This window comes from Spodoptera frugiperda, chromosome 1 (assembly GCF_023101765.2).
Source record: "Spodoptera frugiperda isolate SF20-4 chromosome 1, AGI-APGP_CSIRO_Sfru_2.0, whole genome shotgun sequence".
NCBI classification, from domain to species: domain Eukaryota; kingdom Metazoa; phylum Arthropoda; class Insecta; order Lepidoptera; family Noctuidae; genus Spodoptera; species Spodoptera frugiperda.
The window spans coordinates 5814222-5837424 of record NC_064212.1 but is presented as its reverse complement, the minus strand read 5'-3'; the positions used below and the strand labels follow the sequence as shown (position 1 = coordinate 5837424).

Genomic DNA, 23203 nt, shown 5'->3' with positions numbered 1-23203 from the left:
AGAACAATAACACTACAACAACACTTCTTTCTGCGAAAACTGGTCTACTATATGAACTAAGTAAGTATTAAGTTTTATTTTGATTAACCCCTATCCTCCATCAAAGTCGTGGTAAAGAGTTTATAAGCTGTTTAATACTACCCCATACTAAAACGTATGGCTTTATTAAAGTCAAGTTTAGTCCCAAATTACGGGCTCATAACTTAAACTAATGAAATGTTCTCATTAATTAACGTGGCTGTGCGTAAGTTCCGCAGAAGAAATGGCTTGATTGCACGTGATCAATTGTAACGTTAACATCAAACGATGGATTACCAATTCTCTTTTTTATTAATAATCGAGACCTTTGTCGAAGACCAATTATCAGTTTCAAAGCAATCGTAAACTCAAATAAAGATGTGATCGATCCTCGGATCCTGTACAAAGCTCTTTTAAGAATAACACGAAGACGTCGGAAAATAAAAAGAGAATCTTGGTGAAATGTTGGAAGGTTAAACGACAAAAACCTATTCGAGCTCACTGCTTCCAGTTCAATGAAACGAACATCAACAAAAACTAATTTCGAAGTCGATAAACGGATTTCAAAAGTCGAACGCAAACAAAACACGGTCCACACACAGACAGACAGACAGACAGGCATCACAGTGCAAGAGGTAAATCTGAAACGGTTTCTATAAATAGAAGTGCAAGAGAATAATGTAATTCCCCGGGTGAGAGAAGTGGAATAATAAGTTTTTTTCGAATAAGAGAGCAAATAAAAGCGTTAATGCGGCTGCATCGAGATTTTCCTTCTGGGAAAAATTGCTCTTTTATGTTAGGGCGCTAAAGAAGGTTTTAATGAAAATTCTACCCTGTCCCGGATAGACAAAAGTTTCGCGTTACAACAAAGTGAGCCCGCCCTTGTTTCATAATATGTGCAACTTGTTAACATGTTTCGTTGGGAACCCACGTCTTTTATAATGTGTAATATGATGTATGATAATTTGTGTTCTATGTAAACGAGGTTCTGTGAGAAGGTGCGATCTACAACCGGTTGTTTGTATGATACCGCCTGTAATGCTGTTATATTGGTATTCCATTACTCTCCTTTAAGTGTGGGAGAGTCATGCTTCAGCATGAATGGGCCTGCTCGACCAGAGTGATACCACGGCCACAATGAAAACCGACGTTATACGTTGTTTTGTTGTGTGAGTGAGGTCACTGGAGGTTCCTCCCAATCTTCCCTCAACAAAAGCCCGGAACGCACTTGTAACTTCTCTGGAGTTTCAGGTGTCCATAGGCAGTTGCGGTTGTTTACCATCAGGTGATCCGTCTGCTCGTTTACCGGCAGACCATACAAAAAACTCATCTAAATTTCAGTACTTAGAATGTAAGACTACCTCATTGAAATAGTCCTACCAAGTACACTTTTCTCAAACCCAAGCCAGTTATTATAAAAGAAGATATACAAAAAAAATCAAAAAAATTGTTAATAAGAAAAATATGAGCAAGTGAATACCCATCTAAAATTTTCGTAGACATACAATAAAGCATTTCAATTTAATATGCTTTCATTACAAAAAAAATAATTAAAAAGGAACATTGACTCGAAAATAACATGTTTTTTGCAGTAATAAAGAGTACTACACACACAATGTCACTCGTATAATGATTTTACAATGTACACCCACTTTTCACCATTTGAGAAACAGACACTCAACTTCATTTTTCGAAAATTCGAATAAAGCCCAGTAATACTTTGCCCGACCCGGGAATCGAAAATTGTTCGGCAGTCGCACTGACCACTCGACCAACGAGGCAGTCAAAAAAAAGTACTACTACTCGTATAATGATTTTTCCGAGAAACAGACACTCAACTTAATTCAGAGATTTTTAAAATTTATTGAATGCAATGAAATAAAGAATGTAAATTAAATAATAAATGTTTTTCTAACAAGTAAAGTCATCCTGGGCACGAGGAGTGATCACCGACCGAAATGCAGGACCTTTGTGGACGCCCTTTGCTCCATCTAGGGGACATAGGACCTTAAGTCAAGTAAGTCCTTACACCGTATTCAACACACAGTTTCTTGATCCTTCACGAGGATAATGATAGTATGACAATGTAGACATCACGTAGTACAGCTTCACACTGCATCCACTACATTGTATTGAACTTAACAAGCGCAATGTTGGGTGTTACTACTCCCTTATAATACACCTGGCCGCTGGTCGCAGTTAATTGCGCAGCCACCGCGTCAACAGTACAGTCGAATTAGTATTAATCTCATCTCATATACTTAGAGTGCTTTTCCACCAGAGATGTGCTATGTAGCTATGCTACGAAGATGTAAAAGTTAGACTGTCAAACTATGTGTACCATTTCCAGTGATCAGTGGAATTATGCGAGTATAAGATTGAGCTATGAAGATGCACCGCCGCAAAGTTTCTTTGCGAAATAGATGCGTAGCTCGAGTATGCGATATATCGATACGCATGTTTTCATAAAACATATACATAGCTTAGCTCAGTCCGTTTCCGCCATTGCTAAGCTATGCGTACCATTGAATATGATTAGTGGAAGCCAAACGCATCCACAGCAACGTAGCATAGAACATCTCTAGTGGAGAAGCCTTCTAATCCTTATTAAGAAGTACATTATAAATGTCAATGAGTTTCCATTTCGTATAAGGCCGTTGTAATAATGTCATTAGCCGGCCGCGTCGAGAGGTCCCCGACATGAGGTCCACAGTAATAAAGGCGCATTGACTGCCGCCATCTTAGATTGATAGCATGTCTAGTCAGGATGTAGTTGACTTCGAAAGTCAATTGTTGTGACTGTATTAAGTCAAATAGATTAACATGAGTTTGACTGCCTTGTTGGTCGAGTGGTCGCAAGTGTGACTGCCGGACAAGGGGTCTCAGGTTCGATTCTCGGGTCGGGCATTACTGGGCTATTTTCGGTTTTTTCTCAGTAGCACGGAATCTGGAATTATGCCCAGTATATGGCAATAGGCTCACCCCTATTACTTATAACACAATTGGTGAAAAGTGGGTAGCCTACCTACCCCTTCGGGGATAAAAGGCGTGACATTGCAGATTAACATGAGTGGGATTTGTAATGAATAGGCTGGGAGTGACGCACTCATGGTGAAATATGAGTGAGTATTAGGTACGTGTCGCGTATTATGAAGTGAATTGATCTTTTTATCAATGTTGGTACCTAAGTAATAGTGTAGTTGTCTAACTATAGTATACAATTAACTGGAGGTACAACTTTATAAAACAGTGAACATAAAAATATAGGACTAGGAGGAATATACCAGGATGTAATAATACGACGATGGACAAAACTAATGATAAATGTGAACGGTTGACATCTCAATCGAATCATTTGATTTATTTAACAAAACTAACTCGTAACTTGTAAAGCAACGTAATTTAATTTATATACTCATAGAAAAACAGAGGAGAAATCGACATGACAAACACGTTCACAAAAGTCTGAAGAAGGAAAAATAAATAAAAACCTAAGTTTTTACCTGGCGGACAAACAAGCGAAACATGCTCCAGCATTTAATGAAATCAATGGAAACTGCTTCAAAGGTTATTCCAACAAAAGCACGTAGATGCAGTTCCGGAAATATCCAGTAATATCCAGTTATATCTGGTTATATCCGATAATATCCAGTGACGTTGACAAGGGTTGACTGGTTCGCCCACCCATAAAAATACTCCACTGCAAGTTTTTCACTCATTTTAATATGGAAACGTTTGAATTTTCAGTTTTATGGATTGTACTGATGTGTGAACGTGAGGTATTAGGTTTGATTACGGCGTTTAGATGTTTTTGTTTAGTATAGGGCCAGGTACAAAGTTATACCTACTGTGTGTTTTGCTCAATTTATATTAATAGATGACAACAATATTATACCCTTCTTACAGTTGGGTAAAAAGTAAGTAATGTATCTACAAAAATGCTATATACACCTAATATTGTATGGATCACAACGAAAACGTAATTTTCTAAACACCAACACAAAAACACGTGTCGATACACGCACGTTAGTTAATATTAACTTAAAAATATCGAAAAATTCCCAAACGAATCCGGTCAAAGTGTCGCCAGTTTTTTAATATTCAGCTTAAAATAAAATAGTCATTTCATAGCAAAAATACTGGGCGACTGTCGAAAAATATTGTAGTAGTTTTTTGTAGCCATTTTCAATACAAATGCCGTTATACGTTTTATGACGCTGACAATAAATAAAGCGGGGGAATTACTTCGGATCCGGGGATCTAAACCATTGAAGTCTATAAAATTCTATGAGTGCAGTTAACACGTGGTGTGATATTAGGGCTTAGTGGGATAAGCAGGGCTGTGTTAGCTTTTAATATTAGTGCTGATTTTTCATCTGTTTACGCCTTTTAACCCCAAGGGGTGTCTACAGTTTTCTTTAATCTTTCTTTTTACATTTGTGTACCACGGATCAACGTTTAATTTAAACCAACTAAACCGTGCCGACAAAGTTGAGATATAGGTTACATTATAATCATATATTTGCCATCACCCTCTTTCCGATCAGTAGTTTCAGCGTGATTGACGGACAAAGATCTAAGTAAACAACATTTATAATATTAGTGTGATTAGTCCCACTTACGAATACACATAATACGTATCACACAATAAGAACAAAATTTTCAAAAACACAAACACACACACGCCTCCATAAGTCGATTCGAAAACTCATGTAATCGCAGCATTCAGTTTGAACGGGGGCCGTGTCAAACACGATTCAAGACGGTATTCGTGCATATTGGCTGCGTCGGAGCACCCTTGTCAACGTCATGGCTCATTGACCCCGGCCTATCAACTGTGAAGCAATTTATTTTATATGAATCTTCGACCTCCTTTGATGCTGTCAATAAGTGACCTCTTATTGGTAGAGGTGCGCACAGCGTATTAACGTGTCATAGAAACTGATGGAGCTTTTTTTCGGTACATTTTTTTGGCATCTTTAACATGTCTCGTGTTAAAGTAAGTGTTGTGGCTGAATGACTGGCACTTGAGTAGGTGTCGAGGGTTCGATTCGTTTTAGAAATTTGTTCGATAAATGCTTTAGTGAAAATAAAATAATGTTGGATAGATAAAAGAAAGAAATTATCTTTGAATTCATTGGATTAATGCTTCGGCACGAACGGGCCAGCTTGTGCGGAATGATACTACGACCTCACAGAAAACTGACGTGATACGACGCTTACATACGTCGTGTGAATAAGGTTAACGGAGGCCCAATTACTCCCCTTCCCAATCTTCTAATCCCCGATATCCCAAAAGGCCGGTAACACACGTGTAACGCCTTTAGTATTACGGGTGTCTACGGACAACGGCGGCAATTGCTTACCATCAGGTGATCCATCTGCTCGTTTACCGGCTTATACCATAAAATAAGTCTTCGTACTCGGGATTTGCATTTCCAGATCCATCCATCAATTAATACTTCGGGTTTGATATCATGAAAATTTTAACACAAAAAAGAAAATATCACCACAAAAAAATAAAGCTGAAATATCATGGTGAAATATTAAAGAATGTGTGGTGATAAAAAGTTATTTCTTTTTGAAGCAATTGTCACGTTTCGCTAGTTAGTCTACTTAGCTTAATAACGTTGTATAACGGCTGAGACGGGGTTGTATAATACATAACATTATGTATATTGCTATATACATTGGGTTTTATGCCTACAATAACATGTCTTTCTAAAACAACAATACTTTTAGTAGTGATTGTCTACTCAGTTCTTTGAAGAATTTCAAAGTCATTTGTATTATTATTTTTTCATTTTGTTGAAAGGTATGAGTATAGTTTAGTGTACTCGGTAAAGGATACTTTTCCACCAGAGATTACGTTGCTGTAGATGCGTTTGGCTTCCACCAATCACATTCATTGGTACACATTACTTAACACTGGTGGAAACGGACTCAGCTAAGCTATGTTTTTTTATATGAAAAGATGTGCTAGGGTTCGCTTCTCTACTATCGATACATCGCATACTCGAGCTGCTCATCTTTTCCAGGTACGTAGCTCAGTATCGATAGAAACGGTCATATCACATAGTTTCATATCTTAGCTGCATAGCACAACTCTGGTGGAGAAGCACCCTTAGTATTGTCATTGGTTTCATTTGTCATTGAGATAAAGCTTAAAATTATATAATAAAGACATTACAAACTACATTTTAATACGGGACAATATATATTAAACGAGTCATTGTAGGTAAAATATTTATAAAGGTAAAATATATATGAAATATCAAACAAGTTACAACTCCTTCAAAATTATTAAATTCAAAGTTATGTCACAATATTTCACAGACACTCCTTATTAAAATTCCTCTATACACTTCAAAAAATTAATGAACGATCACTAAATTTGAATAAAACACACAATAAAACAAATTTTACGATAGCTAAAATCAAAACACAAATGTATTAAGTTAATGATCCTTTCAGCTGTCATAATTTTATGTACGCAGTCGTTAATATAGTCGAAAATGCACTTTATTTAACTTTTATTACGGTGTCACGTAATAAAATCATTCCTATGGCTGTTATCGTCCTCCCACCGAAGATTGTTTTACTTGGAACAATGCCATAATGGTGTAAGGAAGTACAATGTATAAATACATTTTGCATGGCACTTAGCAGTCTCGATAATATATCATGGCACTAGACAACCCCAAGTTATAGTTTCAAAGAATGCCGTGACGACTTATTTTAGAATTTAAAAATTTAACGCTTGCTAATGCTTGTTGTTTTGCTTTAGCACACTTATTCTTGTCGGCTCTTGAAATGTAGTTTCCTGGTTTAATGCTTTTAGCGCTTTTTCCACATATGCAGCTTAAGTTAGGTTCTGAAGATATGACTGCGTCGGCTGATATAAATTAACCATCATATTTATGCTTTAAATAAAAGGACTGTATGATATTTTTGTTTTAGTTTATATTTTTTAATTTTAACTTACTTTATACACTTGCTTAACGTATTATAATCTGTCTAACAGGGCAAGCAGACCTGAAATACACAAATATTAAAACAAACAAAAATGAATTATTACAAAGACACAATCCTGTCGTTTAAAAACTGAACTATCAACACTATACAAAAAGGAAACCTAGCAAAAGAGATCAGATCCATCTCAATTGCAACACCTTTTCAAATAAAACAAGATCCAAGAAAACGCCTGTTAACCATCCAACGCCAACGCTTTCTCTGAAACCGATCGGACGATTGCCGGTCACATTATCCCTAATGAATTGTCGATCGGATGACGTCACTGCACAGCTAGGATGCTAGGACATTATAAACCTTGGAAATAATATTAAGCCGCCATGTTGGCGGGACGTGATCTCCACTGTGCACAGTTGCGCCGGATTGTGCAAACGTGCAAACTATTTGTATAAACCCTAGACTGGAGTGCAGTTTAAAAAAAGGTGTTTTGTCTGAGAAAAGGTTTTAAATTTAAAATTGTTTTGATAAAGGCCAATTACTCGTCACCTCTGTTGATAGGCTTTGTGTACAGGCCACTTTTCGCTTATTATGTTATTAGTCCCGTAGGTATAATCACCGTGTTGAGAGGAAGGCTAAACGCAAACACATTACATGGTTATTAAGTCATGATTTTTTTATGAATCTGTTTTAAAGTCAAACATTTTATTACTATGAAAATTACTATTATAACTGTTTTTTTTTTTAAAGGGAACCGCCTTCTGTTTCCTTAATTTTTTCAAGTCAAGCAATTTATCTAAAACCTTCTAAAAAATACTATGTTGAAAACCGAATCAAAATCAGCTCAGCCAAACCCGAGATGATTGCGAACATACATATACCTAAAATACAAGTCAAACTGAGAAATCGGTTAAAAATATTGCTATTATCACAACTTAGTGTTTTTAATTATCATTAACCTATTATTATTTTATTTAATTAAAAATTAAACAATAAATCTACTTCCATTCTAAGTAGTCTATAGTATGTTTATGTTTTCTGTCTAGCAAGCTCAACCAAGTCTGGTTATACACGACCGGCACTACGCCGTTTACAGGCCAATCCGTATTGTCGGCCTCTGATAATGGTACACACGACTCCACATTGAGCTATACAAAACCATTTTATCATGGTCTGGCTTTGTATGATCTTTCACATATTCAAAGGTCAATTTATACTGGTTTTGCATAGCTTGTGTAGTTGTGTGTACATTACTGTCATTCTACAGTGTCGTGCCTCTGTCGCGTGTCCAAACTCACCTTTTTCGCCCTTATAGATTTATTCATTGTTTTAATTATAATTATCGCAAGCTAATCTGTTTTGTCTTTTAAGTAAGGGCGGTCTAATAAACTTCAAGGTTGTTTTTGTAAATTAAATATTTATTTAAAATGCTTGGTTTTGGTTATAGAAACTTGCTTTGTTAGACGAGTAATCGTAAGTGTAACTGTCGGGCAATAAATCGTCGGGTTCATTTCTAGGATCAGGCACAGTCATTTTTTGAATGTTTTTTTTAATGAAATTACACCTGGTATCTGAGTTGTGTCTTTGAGTGACTGACTCCTTGGTCAAAAAGTCGCAAGCACGACCACTATTAAAGAGGATTTATTCTCAAAGAGATAAGCAGAAGTGCACACTGCACATACACATTTGCACAATATAACACCTACATTTCAACTTTGCTTTACCAATTTACCTAAAAACCCCAAAATTACTCAACACAAATTAAGTAATCAACAACAATCTGTCTTCAAGTGACACATACATAATTACATGTCAACACACGACAACATAATTCATACACAGTTCAAACCTAAAGGAGTCATTACCGACGTTAAAATTAGCTTCATCAAGCTAAAAATAAGTTGGTTTCATAATTAACCTTTTGTTATAATTGAGGTAGGAGAAAGTGAGTTCCTTTTGTGTTATTCAAGATTACTCGGCCATACTGCCCGCGTCTACTCAGTACAATTTGGCCAGTATTAGAAACTTTTTGTTAATACCCTATTCATTTCAAAAGAGAACTTTTATTAAGAAATATTTTAAGAGATTTTCTTATTAGAATTATTATTTGTTTCTTCTTGTATTTTGTTAATTAGTTCGGGGGAGTTGTGGGTTAAATTGTAATAAGTTACTTTTTGTTTTAAAAATGACGTTGCCCCACACTAGGATTTTCTGATGTGTCGTGGGTGCGTTTTGAAACATACAAGTTTACATGTACTTGACGCCCAAGCCCGAAACAACAATTTATGAATCACACAAAGTGTTGCTCCGTGCGGGAATCGAGCCCGCGACACGTTGCTTGGCAGTCGGTTATTACTGCTGTTTGGCTAGATTTTTTTATATTTTTGAAGGGGGAAATCATCTCTTGTCTTCTCCCGGGTTGGGTGAGGCGAGAGGGCCAGATACCACTTCAATATATTTTTAAACATGCTAATTACTGTGGAAACTCTAATTTCTTTTGGTAACTTACTACAAGGCTTCTTCTTCCAACCCACATTTATATAAATAAGGCTCATAGATATATACCTAGTACTATCATTGCAAACACTTAGTCATTGCACGACACACGAATAAAAAAACCTTGAATAAATCGTGGGTTAAGAACTAGAGTAGCGTAAGGGCAAAAACTCAAAAAATTTTTTTTTTTCACCATTCGCTTTTTCAATCCCCATATTTGTATGTGCCAAAAAACTGGAACGATGTAGTGTGTAGATTGCTTAGTACAATAATAACGCATAAAAAGAAAAGAAGTTTATTTATTGCCAAAAGGAAGTGTTTCTACTTACAATAATCTTGACATTATTTTGTCAATAAAGTTATGAGCACAACGATCGTAACTCGACTTACGAGCGCATAGGACACTGAATTATGCCTTCAATGTAATCGCTCAAATGGCGTATCTTGTCATACGTTATTAACGCAGAAAGTTTGATTTTGTAGCCTTGTAATTTTTCTCCGTGCCAAAAAAACGTAAGGGTGGGTTACGCTACTATTGCACTAAATAATTAAAGTAATGCAGTCCGTTATTATGACGTATGTCAACCAGTTTTAGAAAAATATATATTTTTAAATGAAACCGTTTTTTTTATTGACCATGAATTTACAGTATTCTGCAGCCAATAAATAAAGCTTTATTTTAAGTAAAAAACAGATATACAGATACTATAGATTTTGCCATAAAAGACCTACAAGTTGACGGTAGGTAAATTTGAGTTGTTTTTCGGCTCTCCTGAGAAGTTGTCATTTTGCCCTTACGCTACTCTAGTTCTTAACCCACGAAATGCACTCAACAATTCGAAAACTTTTAAAGTAAATACTCACTTTTACTTGGAGAAAAATGGTACGTGTTAGAATGTAACGTTTTTATACAAATTACATCGATTTGGGCGCACTGCGGGCACATCACAATGACCTGAACTTACAGACTTCAGCGGACTCGACAATTTATGTACGGACCCGACACAGAAGTACAACTATGTTGCTTTTACATTGGAAAAAGAAAACTTCACCTATTGACGTAGTTTTAGAAATGTAGTTACATATATGTAGTTTGTATATTGTGCGTTTAAAACTTTAACTTACTTGTGGACAGTTTAGTAAAATGTAATAAGTCAAAAATCAAAAAGAAAAGAGCGTATTCTTTTTTAAAAGGTTTCATGGCTAAAGCTATGGCTATTTTTAAAGGCTTTATGGTTTAAGCCGGTAAACGAGCAGACGGATCACCTGATGATAAGCAATCGCTGCCGCCCATGGACACCCGAAACACCTGAGCCGTTACAAGTTGCCGTCTTTTGGGGGTTAGAAATTTAAAGGTTGTTGGGGAATCGGGGATTACCAATTCCTGATTCCTGAGATTGAGAAAGAAAGGCAATAGAGCCAGGTTTTTTTAGATATTTTATGTTATAATCCCAAACAATAATTAATTTATGAAACCATGACAATTTTATAGATCAATTTATAGGTGTCCTAATGTTTCCTAGGTTTTATAGTCCGTCACAAAATCTACCCACGGATGATAGCAACAAATTTTTTATTGTAGTATTTTATTACTTATAGTTTGAGTGATTTTGTTTTGTTGGTAATAACTACTGTAGTTTTATTACATGTCTCTGTTTGTTCTGGACAAACACGGGAAAATAGACCTTATTAAAGACAATACTCAACTAATTTAATTTGGTTACAATACTATTTTTTTTTTTTATGGAACAAACTGGTAAACTAGCTGACGGACGGTAAGCAATCGCCGCCGCCCATGGACACTTGAATTTAAAATAGTGATTCCCAAAGTGGTTCAGGTGGACCCCTAGGGATCTATGAGAGACTCAACGGCGGTCTACGCTGGAGTGATACAAGAATGGGGTTTCATAAGTTGTAAGTGTAAGTCGTATTATTAAAATTCTGGTTCTGATAGATATTCATACAAACATTAAACATTTAAATGTTCTACAAGATGACTTAAAAAACATATATGAAGATATTTTGACGGTTGAAATACCACCATGGATCATAAATAAATCCATTAGATAAAAAACATTAACAACACACATGAACAAACCTCTAAAAACAAAAACAAATCAAAATAAATAAACAAACAGCAAGAAGCTAAACAATAATTATTAGAAACATTGTTTAACTGTGACTGTGGCTCTAATCTCCGTCATTTATTTTTTGAATAGCCCTAACTAGGAGAATTACCTTTCCACCAGGTAGCTATTGTTCTCTGCCGTACCTCTTTTGTTTTCCCTGATGGGTTTAGCAACACAAAGAAAGTGAAGCGAAACGATACAAGAACAATATGTAACACTCATTTTAATGATTTCGCTATGTTAATATTGTATACTATAGAAAATTATTTCGCTGCCATTTTTTGTTTTGTTGTTCGCTAGAAAAATGAGCTAAGTATTTGAAATGTTTATAAAATAAACGTCTAAGATGAGATTAAAAGTGATAGCAGATTAATTACTTTTAGTCTGAAATGTTGACCTTTGTGCTAAAAATATTTTTGCTTTGAGAACTGAAAAATTGTATCTACTTTCATTCATGGGTTTATTAAAATGATTCGTTTTGATTTTATACTGTATAAAAGGAGCTTTATTATTTAACATTGAATATTTTCTTCGATAAGATCTTTGATTTGATACCTACTCGAATCTATATTCGTTAAATTTGAAGACGTATAAAAGGCATCCTTAACTCATACATATATTTCTTAAATTATACCCTATAGCCGCATCAGTAGACTCAGGAGTCAACATGACAGCAATCTTAAAAATTCTACAAAAAAAAAGGGAACCGCCTTCAATTTTCTTTAACGTAAACGTTCTCCTAAGTCTGGAAAATACTATGCTGAAAACAACATCAAAATTGAATCAGCCAAACGCGAGAAAATCGCGCACAAACACACATACGGGTCAAACTATGAACCTCCTTTTTTGAAGTCGGGTAAAAAAAGATACAACTTTCCTTAAGAGCTAGCCTTCTGCCGACCCTTCCACAGTGTCCGTATGTACGCTGGAAATGCACGTGAGTAGCATTCTTACAGCCTCGGGAGCTCGTTTGAATTTCTTCAGCGTTTCACCCCCTATTAATAGCTCTTTGTCGAATTTTCTAGAAAGACTGCAAGATGTACATTCTGAAAGTTCAGTTAACAGGTTAAAATGGATAGATATTATGCTGTGCGTCGTTGGTCGAGTGAGCTCGCGTTTGAGTCCCGAGTTGGGTGCACTTGTACATGTGTATGTGTCTAGGATGTTTTAGACAAGTATCACTGTGATTTTTTCCGAGAATATTATTTAGATACCACTGACAAACGGTGAAGAAACCTGAGGTTATAATTTCTAATTATAGGTTTGATATCGCCAACCCAAATTGAGCAAGCGTGGTGATTAATACTCAAAGCTTCTCCGCGTGAGGATATAGGCTATAGGCTGGTGATGTTTGTGATGTGTTAAAGACAAAGGTTAATGAACTTGAAAGTAACTTTATACTTACTATTTTTCCTATTTTTGCACGATTGATAGGAAGAGCACCGATACGGTTATAACAACTGTGTCGTTGCGGATTTAAGTCACAACTGGAATCAAAGTTTCAATGAAACTCACACACCTTTTTCACGCCAATATCATTGTCTGGCAATACTAGTAACTGTTACAATATATTTAGTATCCACTAAAGCAGGGGTTCCCAAGCTTTTGTTCATTAAGGAACATTTTTATTAAGTAAGGCCCACTATTTAGTTATGTTAGTTTTCGTGTAGTCGCACATAGATTTTCTCCTAAGTCGTGAGGTTCGTTCTCATAAAAATAATGAATTATTGATTATTGAAATCAGTTAATCCTCTTAGTTATGACAAATTTTATTTGAGCTTCAACCATGTCCATCCCTGGTGCTGATCGGTTACCGTCAAGTGATCCGTCTACTCGTTTGCCCGGGGTATTCCATAAAACAAACCATGGTATTTTTATTAGGTGTTGTGTTATTATCTTTCTGACCATATTTTGTCAACAGACCACCGATTGGCAACCACTGCACTAAAGATTACATACGTTACTCGTAGTTTACCTGCCGTGGCGTGTATAAAACTGGTAATTGGGTTAATTAATTCATATAAAACACGCGAAAACCACACACGTTCATATAAGTCGCCATGTACAACTGACATTACTAATTTAGTACAAGTTTCATAGCTTTTTGTGAAGATAAATTCTGTTTTAATGCTTTAAGTAATCTTTACTTGTACATGGATGGATGCGTGCCTGTTATATAGGTTACTAGCGACCTGCTATGATGATATATTATGCATGTATTATACATATAAACCTTCCTCTTGAATCACTCTATCTATAAAAAAACCGCATCAAAATCCGTTGCGTAGTTTTAAAGATTTAAGAATACAAAGGGACATGGCGACAAAGGAAGACACTTTGTTTTATACTAAGTAGTGATAAACTCACCCTATAGTTACAGGGAATTCATAAAATAATTGGTAAAAAGTGAATAGAACAAAGTTAAGTATACAAATAAAAAATATAATATATTCTCCTCTTTTTGATCATGGCGGCCAAAATCCATAAGACTTGTTGACACTCGTCCACAACGCTTGCGTTGTTTCGTTGTGTGAGTTCGCAATCTTCCCAATCCCCGATTCCACAACAACCCTTAAATTCCTAACCCCCAAAAGGCCAGCAACGCACTTATAACGCCTCTGGTATTTCGGGTGTCCATGGGCGGCGGGGATTGTTTACCATCAAATCATCCACTTACTCGTTTACCGGCTTATACCAAAAAAAGTTTTCGAATTATATCCATATAAACATCTTGACATAAGTACCTGTTTGATTTGCCGCCTACTCGAGTTTAACTTTCCCTCCTCTCAGTCTCACTCCCTGAAAGATTGAAACTTATCTTAAAAGATTTATAAGAAAACTTATCCAACAGTACATTATATTAGTTTTATAATAACAACCATGGCATTACAACTACATATATACAAACAAGTAAAAGTCCAAGCGATACACTTTAATCCAATATTTAAGAACGAGATAGCAACAGAACAACAATGTTCAATTATAGTTCTTGTTACTAAGCGCATAAAGTTCATTAATCAAATGGAAATAACAGCTAATTATTTGCAAAGTACCCTATAGTAAAATAGAAAATTAAAAACGTGGGTAGTAATTAAAGTCAAATTCGTAGGTGACAGTAAATTAAGTTGGCAGCTAATCATTACCCGCCCGACTACAGTGCAGCAACTTAATGCGTTGACCTTATTATGTGAAACTTTAAATTTTAATAATTTTGACAAATGATAATTAAGTATGTAGTTTAATTATCAAGCTAACTAGTTTATAAGTATCTAGTGTGTTGTGTTGTCCTCGTGCTGTGCTTCCTTCCCGGTACTTGTTGTTGCTGAGCATCCAGCAAGCGATTGCATCAAACTACAACCAAGGTAAGTGCTTAAGTATAATACTAACTATTGAAACGTATAGTTTAAAGGTATTTCCGCGAGTGTACTTAGGAGTGGATGAGCAAATCGTCTTTAAAAAAGTTTGAAGTTAAGATAGTTGGAGTGGTGCGAAGTGTATGGGTAAGGTCGGGTCGGGTCGGCGGCTGGCGGGCCGACGGCCGTGCTGAGGCGACGCGGCGGCGGCGGCGACGGCGTCACCGGCGACGTCGGAGGCGTGCCCCGGCGGGCCAATGGCGCGGCCCCGCCGCCCGCCGCCCCCGGCCGCAGCGCCGATACACCCAGCTCGCCAGTAGGTTTGTGTCCTTTTGGCTGACCGCATGACTCCGTATCTCGCTTCGTCGCTGTACTCGTTGTAACCTGTGTACGTGCAGCACGCGCTTCACCCTCTCCCCACGGCTGACAACGCTAGCTTCCGCCAGAACGCCTCAGACTCGGTCACTGAACTCGCCCAAGTTTGTGAACTAAGTTGTTGAAAAACTTTGGAAAAGTAAAAGTGGGGAAGCAGTGAAGAGCCGGAGTGCAGGCGTGCAGCGCGGCGCCCTAGCAAGGTACTGTGTCCGGCACCCGCGCTGTGCCCGCGCCCCGCCGGCAACTGCCGCGCAACTCACGCACAACTCTTGCCAACTCCATTATTTACGTCCGAACATACCACGCCATGTTTGTTTGTATGAAACGTAAACAGGGCCACGAATGCAAAATCTTTCATTTCTGACAAATTCATGTTAATCTATGAAATTGGCGTCGAGGTAAGTATTTATTGCTGAGAACTGTCAAAATTCGCAAAAAGTATGCCGGCGTCACGTACCGTGAACATTGTTATGAAAATAACTTACTCGTAAGTCGCAGAGTTATTCTATTTACTTTCTACGAGAACCGAAGTATTTTTTGGAAGACATAATAAAACGGAACAATAAAAAGTTTCATAAATCTATTTGTTAGATAAAAATATAATCCGAGCTCGGTACGTATGTGGAGGAGAGATATTTGTTTTATTAAATTGAACTCGTCAGTATTCAGTGGAGCCGAGGGCTTCGAAAGCGAAGGTTGCCGTGAAATCAGACTAAACTATACATATTCAATGCGATCTGGCTACGCGCGCTCCGGTACCGCGGAAACCCAATCGCATTAAAACGGCGGAAAAAGGAGGGTAGGTATCCTTGGATACACAGAGAAGGTGCTCTAAATAAACACAACAATTTCCAGTTGATCGCGTCGGAACACGGCAGACAAATTAGAAAACATTTTTGTGTGCGAGCTCCTCGCAGCCTCCGCCGGCTTCATAAAACTTAACTACACGCCGTAACCGCCACTAATTATTAGGGTGGGTTTACATAACGTATTTATGAGCATGAGATTTAACAGCAACGCTCCGGTCTCGGGTGGTCTGTTATCGCCCCATTAAAAAGTTGTCCTCTGTGGGCGCGTAAATAACATAATATGACGCCACGTTCGACCGGCTCCCGGCCGACCACCCGGGCCCGCCGTGGCCCACCGTGGCCCACACCGTGCGCGCCATCACCCGCCGACACCGACTTCACGCTTTGTTCTTGCCATCGACATTATTATTTATTTTCTACTACTACCATGGCGCCAAACTAACTCCCTTCCACCTCATTTTTATGTAAATATGTTGCTGTTTTTAGCCACAGGTTTTTGGCGTTAAATCTACGGCTTAGCAATAAAGTTAATTAATGAACACCGATACTCTCTATGAACGCGTATTATTTTCACCTTTGCCAACGAAGACATAAAGTCTAATATTCATTAATCAGCCGGCGACTGCAGTGCAGCGTGACCGCTGCAGTTAATAAGGACGCCTAACGCCACAGTTCGTCGCACCACATTTATATACAGTGAACACTCGGCTTTAGATTTAATTGTATATATTTAGCTTAGTAATAAGAAAATACACCCCGAGAAGCTTGTGCGCGCTACATATTAAAGATATAATTCAGCCGAAGTAGAATAAAACTTGTAACAAAACTAATAGCACGAGTTGATGCGATAAGCTAATATAAGCGGCAACTTACACGCCGGCTAGATTGGCCGACGTCGCCGGCACGTCGCCGGTACGTAGCCGTGACGTAGTCGAGACGACGGCGGCACGAGGGCGCGCCGACGCCGCGCCGCCGTCACTTTCAAAGTTTTCATGTTTACACACCGCTCTGACGATGATACTCGCGCTAATTTCTGTATTTACGACAGCTCCCTTGATACTTAATAAGAAAAACTTGCTTATCTCTTTGATAAACTCCAAACTTTGAATTAGTCTAGGGATACTTACAGAGAATTTTTATTTTATGGACTAGAAATTAATTGGTGCGAGGGTTTTAGCGAACTTTTTGATTTAGATGACACATTTGCGAGCCACACACATTTCGTTTCCACAGCCCATTACATACGTGAAGTTGTGCGGGACGGGAACATTAGATACCGCACGGATAAAATGTGGAGCAATTCACATTGGAATTATGTCTATTTTATTAAACCTACTTTACAGCACATTTATCTACGTAGCTTAGTACTCAATTTGTTTTAACCGCCCACTGTAAGCTTTATAATCTGTTAAGTATTTCAGTTATAAAGAGCAAAATGAGTTATCAAAGTGCTACGAAAGCGTAGCACGAGCGTAGCAATGAACTCGGCTACGGTCTACGCTCGCGCGTAGCAGTTCGTAGCAGTAAATAGGCTGTATCACCCGTCACATGAATTGACAAGGTAATTTGACAAGTATGTAGATATTAACAGGTAGGCTGTGTTCCGCGCCGAATCCTTGGTAATCCAGGCGAGGCTGACGCCAGCCCGTCTGCCTCATATACATAAGTGACAAAATAAGTTAATTTCATTGAAATATCGTGATCGTATAACTCATTTATTACATGGAAGGATTTACATTACGGAGATAAATCTCTTGAAGCAAACAAAGCTTTTCATTGTTCTCCAAGTTTTTTACTAAAGATTTAGATTAGTGAAAAATTGAATTATTTCGTTATAAGTACATTTTTTACTCATAGAAGAAGTCAAAGCCGAAATGAAACGGCCGACTTAATACCTTGACAAAATGTTGTTCAGAAAGAATTTACCCGGAAAATGATATCACGAAATTCTAAATACAAAGAAACATTATTTTTCCTATAACTTCTGAATTGAACAATAAAACACTTATTTGCTCAAATAGAATCGTGTAGTCTTTATTTAAGCAATAAAAGAGCTTAAATTCCCTTCGTATCATTCCAATAAATAATTTTCTTTTGTGTACATACATATATTTATTGATGGCAAATAAAAATTATATTAAATACTAAGGCAGCTTTTCCTTAAAATTCACCATCATCAGGCTACTTCTGTTTTCTGCTGGATAAAGGGCTTTCCAATACCGCGCATCTGAGCTCGACCATTTTCTACTGCCGTTCCCTTTGCAGAAATTGTCATTCTTCCCAATCAGTTTTCAAATTCTGTAATTAAGTAATCATCAAAACTATAAAATTTTATTTTTATTACACTACTAGAATATAGATATCGGAGATCTATTATCAATCTCCCTAATCCCCAAAAAATAACCCCATCTTCCCCCAAAGACCACAAATGCACTTGTAACACCTCTGGTGTTTCGGGTCACTCTATGGGCCACTTATTTACCATCAAGTGATCCGTCTACACATTTACCAACTTATCTTATAAAGAAAGAAGAGAAGAGACTAGTATATTATCTCAAAAAAGAAATACATAAAAAAATGTTTGCAATAGTATAAGTTTAATCTGTCAATTACTACCGGTATAATCTATCCTAAACAAGCAAATCCGGGGCTAAGTCGAGTGGAAATAAGGCTGGCTATATTTCAGACACCCACGCATCACGATAAGACGTATTGTGTTTTCTTAGCTGAAGTTTCAGCTGAAATATTATTTCTAAGGTAATCTACGTTTGCTGTTAACTTTTGTCTCTTCAAATTTTCAGATATTTTAGTGATAACGGGTAAATTGTGGTTTGTTTTGTTACATTTTTGAATTTAATATAATTTCATTTTAACTTTTATGGTCGCTTGCACATTTACTGAACGTCAAAGATTTGTATAAGTAATATGATAGATTTCTCTAGTCTTGATTCCAAACTACTACGCTAACAAAATTTATGCTAAAACTTTAATATTTTAGTAACGCATCTACGTAATCAAATACCATACTTAAAAGAGTAGCCTATGATAACAACCACTAAACAAATCGAGTGGCGGTAAATTACGGCACACAATTCTCCCGTCAAAGAAAATCATTCACAATACATTACCAATACAGTCATAGATGTCTCGATAACGCACGAACAATGGAAACACGTTGAACAGACGTATTCATAGAGACACACCCGTTCGCACTCCCATACATTATCACCGACATATTGCGGGTGTCTGCACTATACATACGAAGCCATAACCAGGTTCATCACCCCCTCCTACAATAGTTATGAGACCACACTATGAATACAATAACAAAAGGACACTAAAGACTGGAGTCTGAGCCTGTGACGTCATTTAATCGACGAATGGCGCTCCAAGGAGCAGTTTATCGCGATGTCAATAAATCTGTACCTAAGCGAGGAACAGACTATGTTCTTATATCCGAGAATTTCTTGTCATGAAGTCCAATTGAGCGAGCTAACGTTCCTACTAAATTACGCGATATCGCATCTCAGGTACACATAATGTTTGTTAAAACGTACAAGAATAATACCAATAAAGTTTTTATGTAACAAAAAACCTATTTGCTTTATCGGAATACTAAATTTTTTCGTGAAATGGTAATACTGTTAAGCCAACTCACGCGCAACAATGGTACTTAGTACGTTAGTGTGAAGTCGATGAAAGCTAAAATAAACTCGGCGGGATTTCGAGCGGAAAATTGTACGAAGCGCTTCAAACAGTCGCCCCCGCATTGTCTTCAATACGACCTACGCTTATAGAGCGACCACTATTTAGGGACAAGATAAAAATACCGAACACTGAAATATTCAATAAACTTTGCCAGGTAAATAAAGTACTTCATATAATTTAGTTTATGATTAATTAGTACGCAGAACCCAGTTCGAATCAAATTACAAGCGAAAAATACAGGCTTACGTAAAAACTTGGCCAACTTTTTTTATGAATAGTTATAAAGTAAACATGTCGCACAAGTTTCACCGTCAAGCAAGGTATTGCAAAATCTTTCCTAGAAGAAGCATAACAAACTTCTTTGTACCAAAAGTTGTCCATTACGAAACACCACAATAACTAATAGCTTTGTAAAACTTTTGAAAATTGTAAAAAGTTGAGGGTATTAATTCCAAACTTCATTCTAAATGCGAAGTCGCCATCAAATATGGCCACCATACTTGCGACAGAGAATAATAAAGGAGCAGCGTTTAAATGGCTCAGTTCCTGGGCGGCCCAGTGAGCCAGTCCAATCACATAATCAATTTATCAGTGCTGTATAAAAATAGGACACGTCGTGTTCTATTCCAATCGTTCCGCTTTAATAGAATTTTAATTTCAATTTCACACATAGCGGCGCACGCGGATTACGACACTAGTACCGACCGAGTCGAGTCGAGTCGAGTGAATTTTTCCGATCGGCTCGGCAAGTGTACCGTAGAAATTTTGATGGGCCGTTATTACACAGTCCGTTTCAAACGTATTGTGTGCGAATGCGCTACAAAAATAGCAATATTTTGTATTGTGTGTGGGTAACGTTGCTGTTTGAGTTGCTGCGTTTTTACCGTGACGCGCGCTTTCATGAAGTTCTCGGTTTATATGTTAGCGGATTGAGATATAAATGTGGAAATGTACACGGTAGGTAAAGAGTAAAAAATAACAACGGTTTTCATATCGAAGTAATCTAGATTGGATTGTTAAGACACAAGTTAACCAATGTAACTCATTTCCTCAGCTTTTTATTCAACAAAATCATGCCCAAATCTTTGTACATTTATTTACACAAAATATGCTTAAAAATATTTTAAAATAAAACCTTTGAAACGTGATAAATAATATTAATAACGCATTATGAAGTGCGCGCGGATTTTGTTTCAATTAGATAGTCATTTTCATCTCATCAACTGCCATTTTATCAAAATTGTCCCTAATATGCCTTAATTGCCATGCCTGGTGAGCGCTACTACTCGTTATCTAAAAATATTCCATTGTCTACTATTAAATATACCCACAGAAAGAGTAAAGATGATGACATTTATATTATCCTCTGGCATCAGCACACAGCCCTACGTCTAGTGGGCGGATAATGCAGCTGCAGTCACCTGGAACTGCCTGTTTTATATTTCATAGTCGTGCCTGCTGCGGCTTGCGCATCCAATTAACTTCAGTTGTCCGCCGCACGTTTGTAATGTACGGTGAAATATCGAGGGCTTGATGAGAGCCGTCAGTGTGTGCCTGTCTTTATGGCCTACATGCTTAACGCACTCCGATAAAATGAGCCTGTTATATGCCACCGCCATGACAAGTCCCTCTATGAATGCGTCGAATTATTTCTGAATATAAACACCTACTTAATGTCTCAATTATGATTTAATATTCCGGTTTTTGTCGTACGAACTTATTCAAAGCATTTTTTACAGCGATAATGCTTTGTTCTCTCTCTCAAATATTCGAACGGTATTTAGTATTTTATTGTATTCCTCTTACTTTATTTCTTTAGCAATTATATTCTTCAATAAAGTAATATACCGTAGAGGGAGTTCATCAAACAATATAATGTTTGCAAAACAAATAACGTAGTGTAATTGAAAATAATATGAATACAATGTAAAGCAACCCTCTCCATATAAAAAGAGAAAAAACGATGAACAATCTCATTTGGAGCGTAACTATCGTGTGTCGGGAGCATAAACTAAGGGTTTTTTCCTCTTTATTTTTATGGTCGTCACAACCGTACACCAAACAAAAGTGAATGGTGTGCATGCTACAACGTAGGCACGATTCGAACGTAAAATCTGATTCAAAATATATCAAAAATATCATTTTTATAAGTTCGCGTCGCGTCAAATATATTCGTTGCATCTGTATTCTGTATATCGAAGTAATAAAGCAGACGTTTTCAATATTCTTTTGTGAGAGTTGAACGTAATGGTTCGGTGATTTGTAGCTTAGAGTATATATCGCGTTGCATTGCCATCAATCCGTAAGTGAATCTAGGAGCGAGCACGTCGCAGCTGCATCTGATATCACCTGACGATGTCGTTTGTACCCGTCCGGCCGGGATTAGGCACGGGCTACACGCGCGCAAAACGACACTTTGAATTACGCTTACGGATTTACGCTATTGAACGCCGAGCCTGTAAAATATTCACAACATATCGGCATTCCGTCCGCAGCGGATACGTTGATAAAATATACCAATTTTGTTCTTGTTTCTCTCTAAATAAATAAAAGGTGGCATTAGATTAAATCAGTCTTGTACTTTTACTTGATTAACGGAGATATAAAAAGGTTTTCCTGCGATTGCGTCGAATCAAGTTTGATGTTCCAATTTCATCGAAGTTTCCCTTTGTCTCTGACTCGAAAGCGGATTGGAATCGTATGGCTCTCGATCTGACGTATAGTGCTTTATTGCTTATGGTGTCCCGAGTCCAAATCCTCTCCTTTCAAATCGGATTATGATTGATATAGGACTAGAAATATTTGGAAAACATTTGAGGACATTTGTGGCTTGTCGTTGTGTTCTTTGTGGTTTACGAGGTTTTAGTTGTCATAACATTAAATTGATATAATTTTACTTCTTAGTAGTAACAAAAAACACACTTTTAATATATATTTTTAATAGAAAAAAATACATTTAATATTTTTGACTAGGAATTGAACTCATTAGCTATCACTCAACAGTAATATCTGTAACCATAAAACTAACTAGGAAGTAAAGCAGTCAGCCGGGTTAAAAGCTTTGAACAAAAACAAAAACTAGGTTAAATTAGAATTCGGTAAACACGCAACCTATTACTATTATTAATTCGGGGCAATTTAAAAATACTTTGTGACATCAGTGCTGAGTGGCTCTACTAATTATGTGACGATAAGTACATACACACCTACCTTATACATATACAAACAGGTGTATAATCTTGTTCGTGTAAAACGAAGGAAATAACAATACTTACAAATATAAATAATAGAACATGTTTGATGCCACTACAAAGAAATTAAAGTTATGAAAAGTGTAGACTCACCT

General features: G+C 37.0%; 1 protein-coding gene across 5 annotated transcripts in view; it reads left to right on the top strand.

Annotated features, from left to right (window-relative positions):
* The first annotated feature begins 14759 nt into the window (after window positions 1-14759).
* Window positions 14760-23203, top strand: part of LOC118273257 (protein muscleblind) — a 237237-nt gene continuing 228793 nt past the window's right edge. For 4 of the 5 annotated variants that reach the window (XM_050695705.1, XM_050695214.1, XM_050695838.1 and 1 more), the window contains exon 1: window positions 15287-15540. The gene's annotated coding sequence lies outside the window, so the exon portion shown is untranslated. Of the gene's footprint in view, window positions 14975-15286; window positions 15541-23203 lie in introns of those variants that run through there. The other variant, XM_050695240.1, reaches the window with a different exon arrangement.